Source organism: Bos indicus x Bos taurus, chromosome 14 (assembly GCF_003369695.1).
Source record: "Bos indicus x Bos taurus breed Angus x Brahman F1 hybrid chromosome 14, Bos_hybrid_MaternalHap_v2.0, whole genome shotgun sequence".
Taxonomy (NCBI): Eukaryota; Metazoa; Chordata; class Mammalia; order Artiodactyla; family Bovidae; genus Bos; species Bos indicus x Bos taurus.
This window is the reverse complement of record NC_040089.1, coordinates 31,017,390-31,033,565: the sequence shown is the minus strand read 5'-3', so window position 1 is coordinate 31,033,565 and position 16,176 is coordinate 31,017,390.

The window sequence follows — 16,176 nt, the reverse complement described above, 5'->3', positions numbered from 1 at the left end:
AATGCAGATTCTGATTCCAATGTATTGAGGATGGGGCCTGAGTGACAGGCTTTCTGAGGAGCCTCACTGGTTTTAGGGCACCCTTTGGGATTTCAGCAGAGAGTTCGCTCAAGGAGAATGGATGTTCCTGACCAGGAGGCATTAGAATTAAGAGGAGCTCAGGTTTCTCTCTCCTGCCCCACCTACAACCCACAGACTGTTTAAACACGATCCTCTAGGGCCCAGACATAGGTACAATAAACACCCCCTGCTGATGAAGCTATGCAGCTGGTGTTTGGATGGAGCGAGGTGGTTCTCAAGTTGTCCCCAGACTGTAGCATCGGCATCACCCTTGTTAGACATGCAAATTCTCATGTCCATCCTGCCTGCTAAGTCAGAAACTCTGGGCTGCAGCCCAGCAGTCTGTGTTGTACAAGCTCTTCCAGGGCTTCTGGTTGTGATAAAGTCTGAGAACCTTTGATGAAGAGAAAAAAGAAGAGGGTTCTTGACTGAGCACTCTTCCGAGACTTGGATCCATGGTTTTAAATCCTGGCTGTTCATAACCCAGACTTGCCTAAGCAGCTTGATAAACACCTGCATGCCCGAGCTACACATCCATTCTTTCTGCTTCCAAAGGTCTGGAGAGTTGCCCGCCAGTATGTGGCTTTAAAAACACCTGAGGCTTGCAGATTTAGTGGCTGAACAGGGCAGGGGCAGCCCCTCAACATGAATGGTGGCCTGTGGCCACCTGGCTCACTCCATACAAAGTTCATTCATTCACATTTACCAAACCCCAGCATGAGCAAGACACCATGCAAATGACATCACTGTTGATCACCTCTTGTGTACCAGGCACTTATACGTTAGTCTAGTTACAGCCCGGCAAGGTGGGCCTCCTACTGTTTTATAGAAGAGAGTCGTTAACTGGGGGTCAGTCAGGACTCCAAAACCTGGGCTGTCCACTACCATGCCCAGGTCAATCTTTGCAGACTTGGGTGGGGAAGGGTATGCCAGGCTGTGGGCCTCTGAGAAACCTCTGTTTCATCTTCAGTGGCTTGTTTTGTGAAATTGGGGATATATTTGTAGTTTTAGCAGGTGTAGCAATTCTCCTTTCAGTTCCTCAGAGAGAAAGAGAGGTGATTTCAATCTCTAACTTATGCAAAGTGATGCCCTTCATGCGTGAAGACTCTCCTTATCGGAGGGCACGTGCTTGCAGGTATAGGTAGTCAGATAAAACACAGGTTATCTTGTTGTTTTAATTGAAGAGAAATAACAAATAGTTTTTCTAGTATAAGTATGTCCCAAATATTGCATGGGGCATACTTATACTATTTGTTTTTACTGAAATTAAAAACTACTTCAGGGACTTCCCTGGTGATCCAGTGACTAAGACTCCATGCTCCTAGTGCAGGGGCTTGGGTTCAATCCCTCGTCAGGGAACTAGGGCCCATGTGCCGTGAATAAAAATCCCACATGCTGCAGGGAAGATCAAAGATCCCTCGTGCTGCAGCTGAGACCTGGCACAGCCAAATAGATATTTTAAAAATTATTTGAATTACTGCCTTTGTAAAAGAGACCCCTCCAGAGCTCCTTAACCCGTTCCACCAAGGGAGGACACAAGAGGAAGGCCCCAGCTACACAGCAGGAAGGGGGCTTTCGCCAGAACATGACCATGCTGGTGCCTTGATCTCAGCCTTTCCCATCTCCAGAACTGAGAGAAGTAAAATTCTATTGTTGACAAGCTGCCTGGTATGTGGTATGTAGCAGCCTGAATGGATTAAGACACCAGCATAAGTAAAATACATACATATTAGATAGTGATAAGATTAAAAAGGAGAAAAAAATTTAATAGGAAGAATGATAGGAAGGGTTGGGTTAGAGATTTGAAATTTTAAATGAGGTGGCCAGGGACTTCCCTGGTGGTTCAGTGGCCAAGACCCATGCTCCCAATCCAGTGGGCCTGGGGTTCAATCCCTGTTCAGAGAACTAGATCCCACGTGCTGCAACTAAGACCCAGTGCAGGCAAATAAATAAAGTTAAAAAAAATCGTAGGCAAGGGAACAGCAAGTGGAAACACTCTGCAGTAGGAGTTTGTCTGCTTGTTTGTAGACTATTATAGAGTCCCAGAACAGAGTGAACAAGGGGTGGGTAGATGACCATTATATCTACTACTGCGGGCAGGAATCCCTTAGAAGAAATGGAGTAGCCATCATGGTCAACAGAAGAGTCCGAAATGCAGTACTTGGATGCAATCTCAAAAACGACAGAATGATCTCTGTTCGTTTCCAAGGCAAACCATTCACTATCACAGTAATCCAAGTCTATGCCCCAACCCTTAACACTGAAGAAGCTGAAGTTGAACGGTTGTATGAAGACCTACAAGACCTTTTAGAACTAACACCCAAAAAAGATATCCTTTTCATTATAGGGGACTGGGATGCAGAAGTAGGAAGTCAAGAAACACCTGGAGTAACAGGCAAATTTGGCTTTGGAATATGGAATGAAGCAGGGCAAAGACTAATAGAGTTTTGCCAAGAAAATGCACTGGTCATAGCAAACACCCTCTTGCAACAGCACAAGAGAAGACTCTACACATGGACATCACCAGATGGTCAACACCGAAATCAGATTGATTATATTCTTTGCAGCCCTATACAGTCAACAAAACCAAGACCAGGAGCTGACTGTGGCTCAGATCATGAATTCCTTATTGCCAAATTCAGACTGAAATTGAAGATAGTAGGGAAAATCACTAGACCATTCAGGTATGACCTAAATCAAATCCCTTATGATTATACAGTGGAAGTGAGACCTAGATCTGATAGATAGAGTGCCTGATGAACTATGGTCTGAGGTTCGTGACATTGTACAGGAGACAGGGATCAAGACCATCCCCATGGAAAAGAAATGCAAAAAAGCAAAATGGCTGTCTGGGGAGGCCTTACAAATAGCTGTGAAAAGAAGAGAAGCAAAAAGCAAAGGAGAAAAGGAAAGATATAAGCATCTGAATGCAGAGTTCCAAAGAATAGCAAGAAGAGATAAGAAAGCCTTCCTCAGCCATCAATGCAAAGAAATAGAGGAAAACAACAGAATGGGAAAGACTAGAGATCTCTTCAAGAAAATTAGAGATACCAAGGGAACATTTCATGCAAAGATGGGCTCGATAAAGGACAGAAATGGTATGGACCTAACAGAAGCAGAAGATATTAAGAAGAGGTGGCAAGAATACACAGAAGAACTGTACAAAAAAGATCTTCACGACCCAGATAATCACAATGGTGTGATCACTGACCTAGAGCCAGACATCCTAGAATGTGAAGTCAAGTGGGCCTTAGAAAGCATCACTACGAACAAAGCTAGTGGGGGTGATGGAATTCCAGTTGAGCTATTTCAAATCCTGAAAGATGATGCTGTGAAAGTGCTGCACTCAATCTGCCAGCAAATTTGGAAAACTCAGCAGTGGCCCCAGGACTGGAAAAGGTCAGTTTTCATTCCAATCCCAAAGAAAGGCAATGCCAAAGAATGCTCAAACTACCGCACAATTGCACTCATCTCACACACTAGTAAAGTAATGCTCAAAATTCTCCAAGCCAGGCTTCAGCAATACGTGAACCGTGAACTTCCAGATATTCAAGCTGGTTTTAGAAAAGAACCAGAGATCAAATTGCCAACATCTGCTGGATCATGGAAAAAGCAAGAGAGTTCCAGAAAAACATATATTTCTGCTTTATTGACTATGCCAAAGCCTTTGACTGTATGGATCACAATAAACTGTGGAAAATTCTTCAAGAGATGGGAATACCAGACCACCTGACCTGCCTCTTGAGAAACCTATATGCAGGTCAGGAAGCAACAGTTAGAACTGGACATGGAACAACAGACTGGTTCCAAATAGGAAAAGGAATATGTCAAAGCTGTATATTGTCACCCTGCTTATTTAACTTATATGCAGAGTACATCATGAGAAACACTGGGCTGGAAGAAGCACAAGCTGTAGTCAAGATTCCCGGGAGAAATAATAACCTCAGATATGCAGATGACACCACCCTTATGGCAGAAAGTGAAGAGGAACTAAAGAGCCTCTTGATAAAAGTGAAAGTGGAGAGTGGAAAAGTTGGCTTAAAGCTCAACATTCAGAAAACGAAGATCATGGCATCTGGTCCCATCACTTCATGGGAAATAGATGGGGAAACAGTAGAAACAGTGTTGGATTTTATTTTTTGGGGCTCCAAAATCACTACAGATGGTGACAGCAGCCATGAAATTAAAAGATGCTTACTGCTTTGAACGGAGAAGGCGATGGCACCCCACTCCAGTACTCTTGCCTGGAAAATCCCATGGACGGAGGAGCCTGGTAGGCTGCAGTCCATGGGGTCATGAAGAGTCGGATACGACTGAGTGACTTCACTTTCACTTTTCACTTTAATGCATTGGAGAAGGAAATGGCAACCTACTCCAGTGTTCTTGCCTGGAGAATCCCAGGGACAGGGGAGCCTGGTGGGCTGCCGTCTATGGGGTCGCACAGAGTCGGACACGACTGAAGCGACTTAGCAGCAGCAGCAGCACTCCTTGGAAGAAATGTTACGACCAGCCTAGATAACATATTCAAAAGCAGAGACATACCTTGCCAACAAAAATCCATCTAGTCAAGGCTGTGGTTTTTCCAGTGGTCATGTATGGATGTGAGAGTTGGACTGTGAAGAAAGCTGAGTGCCGAAGAATTGATGCTTTTGAACTGTGTTGTTGGAGAAGACTCTTGAGAGTCCCTTGGACTGCAAGGAGATCCAACCAGTCCATTTTAAAGGAGATCAGCCCTGGGATTTCTTTGGAAGGAATGATGCTAAAGCTGAAACTCCAGTACTTTGGCCACCTCACGAGAAGAGTTGACTCATTGGAAAAGACTCTGATGCTGGGAGGGATTGGGGGCAGGAGGAGAAGGGGAAGACAGAGGATGAGATGGCTGGATGGCATCACTGACTCGATGGACGTGAGTCTGAGTGAACCCCGGGATTGGTGATGGACAGGGAGGCCTGGCGTGCTGCAATTCATGGGGTCACAGAGTTGGACACGACTGAGCGACTGAACTGACTGACTAAGAGGTAAGGTCCCAGGGTAGCAGGAAGCTCCTTCCTGGAGGGCCTGGTAGGTGGGTTCCATGCAATTGATGATCCAGACTAGGCTACTTTTGAAAGTGAAAAGCTGGGACACTAGGTGTAAACTAGAATTGTCCTAGGAATGCTGAGTCACAGCACGGATTTAGCCTTTACTCTGAGTGGGATGGGAAATCACCAGTGGGTTTGGAGCAGAGCTGCCCCATGCCTGACTTGAGAGCTTCATTCTGTTGAGAAGCACTGAAGGGTGGCCAGGGCAGGAGCAGGAATGGAGTCAGGAGGGCATTGAAGGACCACAGGTGAGAGATAACAGGGACTCGGATGAGGGCAGTGGTAGAAGGGGCAGTGAGAACTGGTCAAATTCTGGGTGTAATTTAAGGTAAAGCCAATAGGATTTCTTGTGGCTCAGCTGATAAAGAATCTGCCTGCAATATGGCAGACCTGGGTTTGATCTCTGGGTTGGGAAGATCCCCTGGAGAAGGGAAAGGCTACCCACTCTAGTATTCTGGCCTGGAGAATTCCATGGGCTATACAGTCCATGGGGTAGCAAAGAGTCAGACATGACTGAGAGACTTTCGCTTTCACTTTCTAATAGGATTTCTGACCAATAGGCTGTGGGTGTGAGAGAAAGAGAGGAGTTAAGGATGGCACTGGGGAAGAGTGAAAGAGGAAGATATTTGTGGGGGAGAGGGGGCCCTGTGGCAGGTCAAGTTTCCAGGAAGCTGGTTCAGCTGAAGTTTGCACGCAGTAGGCCTGCCATGGTGCATCCCATGGGATTGCAAAGAATCAGACTAAACAACATGCTGACTTTGGTGCTCACAGGATCAGCCCCTGGGGCAGAAGTGAAGGAGGTGAGACAGGGCAGGGGGAGTGCTAATCTGCCAGGTAGTCCTGATGAGGAGCTCAGCCAGCCCATGAAGCGTCCTCCAGGGTTATCCAGACTGGGGCAGGGTGTTGGCCAGGCCTCCTACTCGACTAGCACTGGATGGAGGCCGCCTGGGGAAGGGGTGTGATCTTGGGCCAGGAGGTCCTCCCCAGTGGAGGCCGTAGTGCTTGGCCTGTAGGAGGTGTTGGTTGCTGAAAAGCCACAGTAGATGTTGCCTGACAACCCAGAGGTGTTGTCTCCCTCTGGGATGTGTTCCCTTCCTGTTTGGTGGTCATGGCTGGTTTGCCTTGTTAGACGCTCGAACCATTGTGTGAGCATAATTTTTTTTCTTTTTCTTAAAAGAAAAGATAGAATTAGGCCAAGATGCTTACGCTAAACAATGAAAACTTCCATATTCCCGTTATCTTGAAGTGTTTTTCTTAACCTTAACTTTTGAATGATTTAAATTATGAATGCTCTTAAACAAATATAAAAATGAAGAATATAGTATAACGAACCCTCAGGTTCCCATCACTCAGCTTTACCAATGATCAGCTCGTGGCCAGTCTTTTTTCACTTATACCTTGCCCCACTCCCCTAACCCATTTTATTTTGAAACCCATTCCAATATCATCTATTTCATTTGTAAATATTTGAATGTGCATCTGAAACTTTTTTTTAAAAACTTAGGAAAATGATTTCTGGCTTCCTTTGCTACCTCCAGTCTCTTGATGAGATCAGAATTGCAAATCAAGTCTTTAGGCTCAACCTGATGGTAAATTCTTGGATATTTAAATGGCCAGAGAGTTAATGACAAGGGCAGCTAGAGTTGCTGTTAGCTCTTGATTTATGAAGCCACATGTTCAGCCTGTGTGACAGAGGCTATTAACATCAGGCATGGCTCTGTCTCTGCCCACCACTCTCCAGGCCTGAACGCACTCAACAGATGGGGAATTTCATGGCCACAAATGGAATTGTTTATCCTCTCATTGTTCCCGTGTCAGCAATCAAACTAAATCCATTACCCACCAATAAAAAGATCAGCTGGCTGCCAGTTCAGCCATGGAAGGAGCCAAAGCTGTGTTGAGGAGATTTAAGAGTTTTAAAGGGGATAAAAAAAAGTAATAAGAAGCCACATAAAAATTAAGACCCAAGAGAAGAGGTTGAGTCACTCATTCTAAAGCTGAGGTTTTAAGGGATTTGAAAGGGAAGGCCTAGTAACTCAATCTTTTCTTCAACATATAGGATACTCTAGAGACACCTGATTATAAATACTGTAGAGCTTTTATTGTGTGTTGATGGCTTTATTATTTCATTTAAAAAAGCACTCAAATGGAGCTTTGAAGAAGAAAGAAATGTCAGATTCATAATGGAAAAGCTGCTGACATGTTAATGGCCTTATTACCAGTAGGAAGATTTTCTTTTGTGGGGCTAAATAGTTGTCTTTTCTTGATGAAGTTGTTCCTTATCGGCTCAGCTGGAGGTTTCTCTGTGTTTTGATCTGTAAGAGGAGGCTCCTAAGTTCTGTGGACCCCCCAAATTGTTCTCCCAACATTCTCAGAAGACCAGTACTTTAAAAAGTGGGTCCTAGAACACTTTTTGCCAGGCTGTTTTTATCAGGATGTATTGGACAGAAGATGTTGGTTCCAGCACTCATTGGTTATAGCTAAGGATCTGGGGCTCATGGGCTTTGCATGAATTCACTTGAAAAGTTAGAGAATTTGGCCAATGACTATTCATTCTCTTCTTTCCATCCTACTGTGCAAATACTTACTGGAAACGTACTGCTATATAGGAACACTATTCTGCCAGGCAATAAGGATCTAGAGATGATTAAGACACGATTTTACCCTCTGTTACCAGATTAGAGGGGGAGATGGACTAGGAAATAAGTGAGCACTGAATACGATGTTTCTGCAGCACAGTAGAGGCACATAGAGCTTCCCTGTTAGCTCAGTAAGTAAAGAATCTGCCTGCAATGCAGGAGACCAGGGTTTGCTCCCTGGGTTGGGGAAGATCTCCTAGAGAAGGAAGTGGCAACCCACTCCAGTATTTTTGCCTGGGAAATTCCATGGACAGAGGAGCCTGGTGGGCTACAGTCCATGGGCTCACAGGAGTCAGACATGACTTAGCAACTAAATCACCACTACCACCAGGGGCACACAGAGGATGTTAGGGAGTTCAGAGACCTCAGATGAGGGCTCTCTGACTCCCCAGGGAGAGGGTGTAATTGTAGGAAGAGTTCGTGGGGAGACAGGAGCATGGGTCGGGAGACAGCGGCAAGATCATGACAGTCCCAATGTCTGCCATGGGATGTGTGCCTCCTCTTAAAGGCCAGGGAAAGCCACCGAAAGACTTTAATTAAAGGAAAGCCATGGTCATATAATTTGTGTTTTATCAAAACCATCCTGAGGGCAGGATGAAGAAGTGGTTAAGAACTGGAGCCTGGGCAGCCACTGAAGCAAGTGACTAGAGTGAACCAGGTGAGAGATGGTGGGCTTGAACCAAGGGGTGTGTGTGTGTGTGTGTGTGTGTGTGTGTGTGTGTGTGTGTGTTTGGGGTGAAGAGGAATATTAATAATAACTCATAAGGTTATTGAAATGTTCAGTTCAGTCTAGTCGCTCACTCGTGTCCGACTCTTTGCGACCCCATGAATTGCAGCATGCCAGGCCTCCCTGTCCATCACCAACTCCCAGAGTTCACTGAGACTCATGTCCATCGAGTCAGTGATGCCATCCAGCCATCTCATCCTCTGTCGTCCCCTTCTCCTCCTGCCCCCAATCCCTCCCAGCATCAGAGTCTTCCAATCAGTCAACTCTTTGCATGAGGTGGCCAGAGTACTGGAGTTTGAGCTTTACCATCATTCCTTCCAAAGAAATCCCAGGGCTCATCTTCAGAATGGACTGGTTGGATCTCTATGCAGTCCAAGGGACTCTCAAGAGTCTTCTCCAACACCACAGTTCAAAAGCATCAATTCTTCAGCGCTCAGCTTTCTCACATCCATACATGACCACTGGAAAAACCATAGCCTTGACTAGATGGACCTTTGTTGGCAAAGTAATGTCTCTGCTTTTCAATATGCTATCTAGGTTGGTCATACATTATTAAATAAAACGCTTAGAACAGAAGTTGTTGCCCAGTCCATGCTCAATCAGTGTTAACTTGGATTTCCGTTTCTCCTCTTTGGGAATGAATAATTCCCAGTGGTCATAGAATAGCACAGAGGGAAAACAGGAAGAGGAGTATGTAAAAGAGGGAATAGTTAGGGGATGGGAGAGGAGAAAGGATAGTGTACAGAGAGGAGAGCGTCCCCCACAATGTCTCTTGGCATCTCTGCCCTGCAGGAAACCTTACCTGTAGGTGAGACTCTGTGCACAAGGAGAGGCGGGCTTGGTATTGGAGGTCTTGTGAGATGGCGGGAGTTTTGGAACAATCAGGTCAAAGTTACTTGGAAAGCAAAGCCTTCCCTGGGCTGCAGTTGTGGCTGAGTCTGGCTGTTCCATAGAGCTGGGTGGGAAGGATTTGCTTTTCTTTCTGGATGGCCAGCTCCTACTACTTTTTGGTTCTGTTCTTTCAACGATGTTTCAGTCCCTTTCTTTATATTTGATAGTTTTCAGTGTGTTGCCCAGCACAGTTATGCAAACTGACCAGGATGGGTAGAGGCAGGTAGTTTTTTGGTTTAAGGAATTCCTTCTACTTCTATAAAGTAGAAAGTATTTTCTACTAGAAAGAGTTGTGCTCAGTCGCATGCATCTCTTCTGGACGGAGCCTGCCAGGCTCCTCTGTCCATGGATTTCCCAGGCAATAATACTGGAGCAGGTTGCCCTTTCCTACTCTGGAGGATCTTCCTGACCCAGGATCAAACTAGCATCTCTTGTGTCTCCTGCATTGGCAGGCGAATTCTTTATCACTGGGCCACCAAGTTACCTTCTACATAAAATATGATTCACATTAGATCGGCCCCCCCAAAACAGATTAATGCCTGCCTTCCTTCTTTCCTTCCTTCCTTCCCTTCCTCCCCTCCTTTCTGACCACTCAATCAATAAATGTTATTGAACTTCTCTAACACTGGTGAGATATCTCACTAACTGGGGCCATGGCTTCTTTAGGAACCAAGCTACAAAGCTGATCTGTTTCTCCTGTTCACCTGACAGCACCTTCAGGGAAGGGAGACTCTCATCCAGCTTTGTATCCCCAAAACCTGGCACAGGAGTTGGCGGTGGGTGGTTTTCAAGAGCATGATCTGTGTCTGTGTTCTTGCTGGTTGTGTGACCTTGTTCACTTATCCAACCTCTCCAAGGCTTGGTGTCATCATCTGTAAAATGGGAATGATAGTAATAACCCTCGTCAGGTTGTTTTGAGCATTAAATGGCATAATGCATGTAAAGCACTCATAGTGCCTGGCATATAAGGGTTCAACTGTATTATCAATACTAGGTTTACAGTAAAGTTATTGAACTAATGCTATTAGGACCTAGTCAGACCCTACTAATTTGCATGTAAATTGGGCAAGTCAATTTACCTCTTGGAGTGTCTGATTTTAAAAAGCTTACGTGGGACTTCCCTGGTGACTCAGGCAGTAAAGAATCTGCCTGCAGTGCAGGAGAGCCAGGTTTGGTCCCTGGGTTGGGATATCCCCTGGAGAAGGGAATGGCAACCCACTCCAGTATTCTTGCCTGGAGAATCCATGGACGGAGGAGCCTGATGGGCTGCAGTCCATGAGTTTGCAAAGAGGACTGAGACACAACTGAGGACTGACTTTCACTTTCACTTCCCTGGCGGCGCAGTGGATGGGAATTCACCTGGCAATGTAGGGAACACGGGGTCGACGCTTGGTCCAGGAAGCTTCCACATGCCACTGGGCAGCTAAGCCTGTGTGCCACAACTACTGAAGCTGTGCACCTAGAGCCTGGGCTCTGCAACAAGAGAAGCCATTGCAATGAAAAGCCCAGGCGCCTCGAGTGCACCTCAGCTAGAGCGTAGCCCCCTCTCCCTGCAACTAGAGAAGGACTGCTTGTAGGAGTGAAGACCCAGTATAGCCAAAAATAAATAAATAAATAAAATTATATGAACATTTATTTGATAAATGAAAATTATAATATCTGCATGGATAATTATAATAAAATTATAATACCTTAATAGGATTGTAATGGAAATAGAGAAGATTGCTTTGTCCTTTGATTACAAAAATAACCCATCTCCAATAGATTATCTAAGCATAAACATCAGGAAGTAAGAAAAGCTACTGTGTTATTATAATGTTTTTAAAAAAGATGACAGATTCTTTAACTTGATAAAAGGCATCTACAAAAGCTCTACAGCTAACATCACAGTTAATATGGAAGAGTGAATGCTCTCTCCATAGGTTCAGGATCAAGACATGGATGTCTGCTCTCTCTTCTCTTATTTAATATAGTACTGGAAGTTCTAGCAATGCAATCAGGCAAGGAGATAAAAGGCATACATATTGGAAATGAAGAAATAAAACTGTCCCTATTTGCAGATGACATAACTGTCAACATAGAAAATCCCAAGGAATCCACAGTAAACTTAAAGAATTAATAAGTGAGTTCAGCAAGTTTGCAGTGTTAGGTTTAGGATAAAATCTTACCGATCTTGGGCTAGTCAGAGTTCTTAGACGTCACATGAAAAGCATGATGCGTAGAAGGAAAATGTGATAAATTGAATCTCATTAAATTAAAAATTTCTGCAGTATCTTGTAAAAATTACAGGGTATAACCTAAAAATTGTGAATCACTATATTGTACACCTATAGCATATATACGGAGAAGGCAATAGCACCCCACTCCAGTGTTCTTGCCTGGAGAATCCCAGGGACGGAGGAACCTGGTGGGCTGCCGTCTATGGGGTCGCACAGAGTCGGACACGACTGAAGCGACTTAGCAGCAGCAGCAGCAGCAGCAGCATAGCATATATAATATTGTATATCACCTATGCTGCTAAGTCACTTTAGTCGTGTCCGACTCTGTGCGACCCCATAGACGACAGCCTACCAGGCTCCCCCGTCCCTGGGATTCTCCAGGCAAGAACACTGGAGTGGGTTGCCATTTCCTTCTCCAATGCACGAAAGTGAAAAGTAGAAGTGAAGTCGATCAATCGTGTCTGACTCTTTGCGACCCCTTGGACTGCAGCCTACCAGGCTCCTCCGTCCATGGGATTTTCCAGGCAAGAGTACTGGAGTGGGGTGCCATTGCCTTCTCCGATATCACCTATACTTCAATTTAAAAAATATTAAAAACTTTTGCTCTGTGAAAAACCCTGTAAGAAGATGAAAAGGCAAGCAATCGACTGGGAGAAAAATATTTGCCAACCACATATCTGACAAAAGACTTATAACTAGACTGTATGAACATTTTTTCAAAACTCAACAGTAAAAAAATAATCCAATTTGAAAACAGGCAAAAGACATGACCAGACATTTCACTAAAGAGGATACCAAATCCTCTTGCACAGATGGCAAATCAGTGCATGAAAACATGTTCAACATCATTAGCCATTAGAAAAATGCAAATTAAAATCACAATGAGACCTACCAAAGTGGCTAAAATAAAAAAAAAAATGTGGTAACACCAAGTGATGATGAGGATGCAGAGAAACTCACACACTTCTGATGGGAATGTAAAATTATGCAATTCCCTACCAGTGGCTTTTAGCCCTTTCTGATGTAAATCCTTCAAGTCTACCCCTCATTTGCTAGCAAACCCTTTTCATTTTTTTGCTTGGTTTTAAATTTTTTATTTTATATTGGAGTGTAGCCAATTAACAATGTTGTTATAGTTTCAGGTGGACGACAAAAGGACTCAGCCATACAGGTACATATACATGTATCCATTCTCCCCCAATCCCTCCTCCCATCCAGGCTCCCACATAACACTGAGCAGAGTTCTGTGTGTTAAACAGTGGGTCCTGGTTGGTTATCCATTTTAAATATAGCAGTGTGTACATGTCAGTCCCAAACTCACTATCTATTTACCCCAGTCTTCCTCCAACTGCAAGCTTGTTCTCTCAGTCTGAGTCTATTTCTGTTTTGTGAATAAGCTCATTTGTATCATTTCTTTTTAGATTTTGCATAAAGGGGATGTCATATGATATTTCTTCTTTTCTATATGACTTATTTCACTCAGGATGACGATCTCTAGGTCCCTCCATTTTGCTGCAAATGGCATTATTTTGTTCTTTTTAATGGCTGAGTAATTTTCCATTGTATAGATGTACCACATCCTCTTTATCCGTTCCTCTGTCTATGGACATTTAGTGAAAGAAAGTAAAAGTGTTCATCAGTCATGCCTGACTCTTTGCGACATCATGGACTGTAGCCTGCCAGATTCCCCTGTCCATGAAATTCTCCAGGCAAGAATACTGATATTCCCTAAGTTTGTATGGGAGGGGGTCAGAGAGGGAACAGTTCTCAAATTTTCCCTGAATGCCCACTAAGCGCCCCCTGCCTCCGGCAATGTGATGGGAACTGGCTGCATAAGACACCCCGCCTCCCCTCTCAAGGGCCCAAGTAGTCACCTGAGAGCAGAAACACCATAAGTGGGGGAGCACACTTAGTCTCTCCCCATCCTGGCCCCTACAAGAAACTTTGGCTTCGCTGGCTTGGCCTCCAGCCTTCTTAGGGGGGAAATGGGATACCCAGTGTGAAGGACAGAACTGAGTTTCCCCAAAATCGTGTGCTGAAGCCCCAACCTCCAGTACCTCACATGTGACTGCATTTGGAGACAGGGCATGTAAAGAGGTATAAGGTTAATCAAATGAGCGGGCCCTAATCTAATCTGTCTGGTGTCCTTAGAAGAAGAGGAAATTTGGACACAAAAGAAACACCAGAGATGCACACAGGAAGGACCATGCTGCTGCTGCTGCTGCTGCTGCTGCTAAGTCGCTTCAGTCGTGTCCGACTCTGCCATTGCCATGGAAGGATGCAATAAGACCATGCAAGAAGGCGCCGCCTGCAGGCCAAGGAGAGAGATGTCAGGACAAATCAAACCTGTCAATGCCTTGTGGTAAAGAACTTGCCTGCCAGTGCAGGAGATGTAAGAGACGCAGGTTCAATCCCTGGGTCAGGAAGATCCCCTGGAGGAGGGCATGGCAACCCACTCCAGTATTCTTGCCTGGAGAATCCCATGGACAGAAGAGCCCGGTGGGCTATAGTCTATGGGGTCTAGCAAAGAGTCGGACACAACTGAAGTGACTTACCACTCGTAAAAAGGAGAATTTTTGTTTTCTTTTTTACAAACAGAGGTAAGACAGAGTGATCTTACTAGTCTGTTAACCCCATAGCTGGGAGATCTTTTATTCTTTATACCAATTTTACAAAAATGAAACTCAATGCCCTGGTACTTACTGCAGTTTTTAATAGTCACATCCTGATTGCAGCCAATACCGTGGTCTTCCTCAATGCTGCAGTCACTAGTGAGTGTCTCCTTTCTGTCTGGGCTTTGATGGAAGAACCTCTCCATACCCTGAAAAGGCTTCAGTCTGAAAAGCAGGTGGAAACGAAGGAGGAAGGGGCTTCATGGTGAGGCCGGCACAGTGGGAAAGAGGCAGGGTGGTGCCTGGGGTTGGGGTCTCCCACTCTGGGGGAGACGATGTCCTGTGGTCGTGTCCTGGTCCTGTCCTGACCCTCATCATGGACTCATGGTCCTGCTCTGCGCTGGGTGGGACTAATTCCAGCTGGAATCTCCTGAATTTGAAATATGAGAAAATTGCAATCCATGGGTTCAGTGGTTCTTAACATGTGGTCTCAGACTAGCAGCATCACCTGGGAACTAGTTCAGAATGCACCTACTAAATTAGAAACCCTGGGGCTGGGACCCAGAAACCCATGTTTTTCCAAACTCTCCAGAAGTTTCTGTGCATGTTGAAGGTTGAGACTGCAGCTTTGTTTTTCTCACCGCCTATGCAGAGAAGCTGCCAAACAGGTCCCAGAGCAGCCTCATTTTCCTAAATGAAACTTACCCAACAACAGATCCCTGAGTTCAAACCCAGGCTGACAAGATCTGAATTTCTGGGGGATGGAAGAAAGGCCTGGTGATCTCTATCTTTCTAAACTAGTGCCCCAGGTCATTCTTGTCCTGGGGTAAGTTTAGAGGCCCTTGGTACCCAGCTGACATCATGTAGGGGTGTTCGGGAAGGGAAGAGAACTCACAAGTGCTGAGTATAGACTGTAGGTCAGGCACTTCCTGCAGACATTTATAACAACCCTGTAAAGTGAGGTTTCTTTAGTTGCTCAGTCATGTCCAGCTCTTTTCAATCTCATGGACTGTAACCCGCCAGGCTCCTCTGTCCATGGGTTTCCCACACAAGAATACTGGAGTGGGTTGACACTTCCTCCTCCAGGGGATCTTCCTGACCTAGGGATGGAAACTGCATCTCCTGCATGTCCTGCATTGGCAGGCAGGTTCTTTACCACTGAGCCACCAGGGAAGTTCAAAATGGCCATACTTTAACGTAAAAATTCTATTTGGGGATTCATTAATCTAAGAAGTTAATTTAGAATATGAGACAAGCCACATGTACCTTCTCATTTATTCACTGTGATGGTAGTGGTAGGAGTAAAAATTTGGAAGCACTTTTGGTGCCCTGTAATATGAATAAATGATTAAATTCCTATTCAGTAAACTGTTATGTACCTTCTAAAATAATGGTCCTGAAGATTATATGGCAACACAGAAAATACTTAAAATGTCATGGCTTAAGGGAAAAGAGCTAGAAACGACACCATCAAATTAAAAAGATGGAAAGAAAATATAGCCAATGATCACAGCTGTGTTTGGGTAATGATATGATGGCAGTTTTTCTTTATTTCTTTCTGCTCATGATTATTTTAATCAGTTTCCAATTTTATAAGTTAGAAAACCAATTAAAAGCACTCAAAGAAAAAAGTCAATTTTAAAGCCAGAAGAAATGAGATGGAGTTACTTTGAAGTTGGCTGTCCCACATGTAGTTTCATGAGGGATTTCACATGGGACAAAATTACAGTTAGAGCAGTTTGGGGGGGTGGGGAGATATGCATTAATTCTGAGAGTTATTGGGGTGGCTGGAAAGAATAATAGCATGAGAAACTAGACCCTCCTACCCCCAGCTGCCAGTAATTCAACCTAAGGCTTTAAGAACCAATTTCTTCCCATTCAAAGTGTGGTTTATCCCTGGGGACCACCTTCCACAGGCCATTGTGATGGTGATGGAGCAGGCTGTGG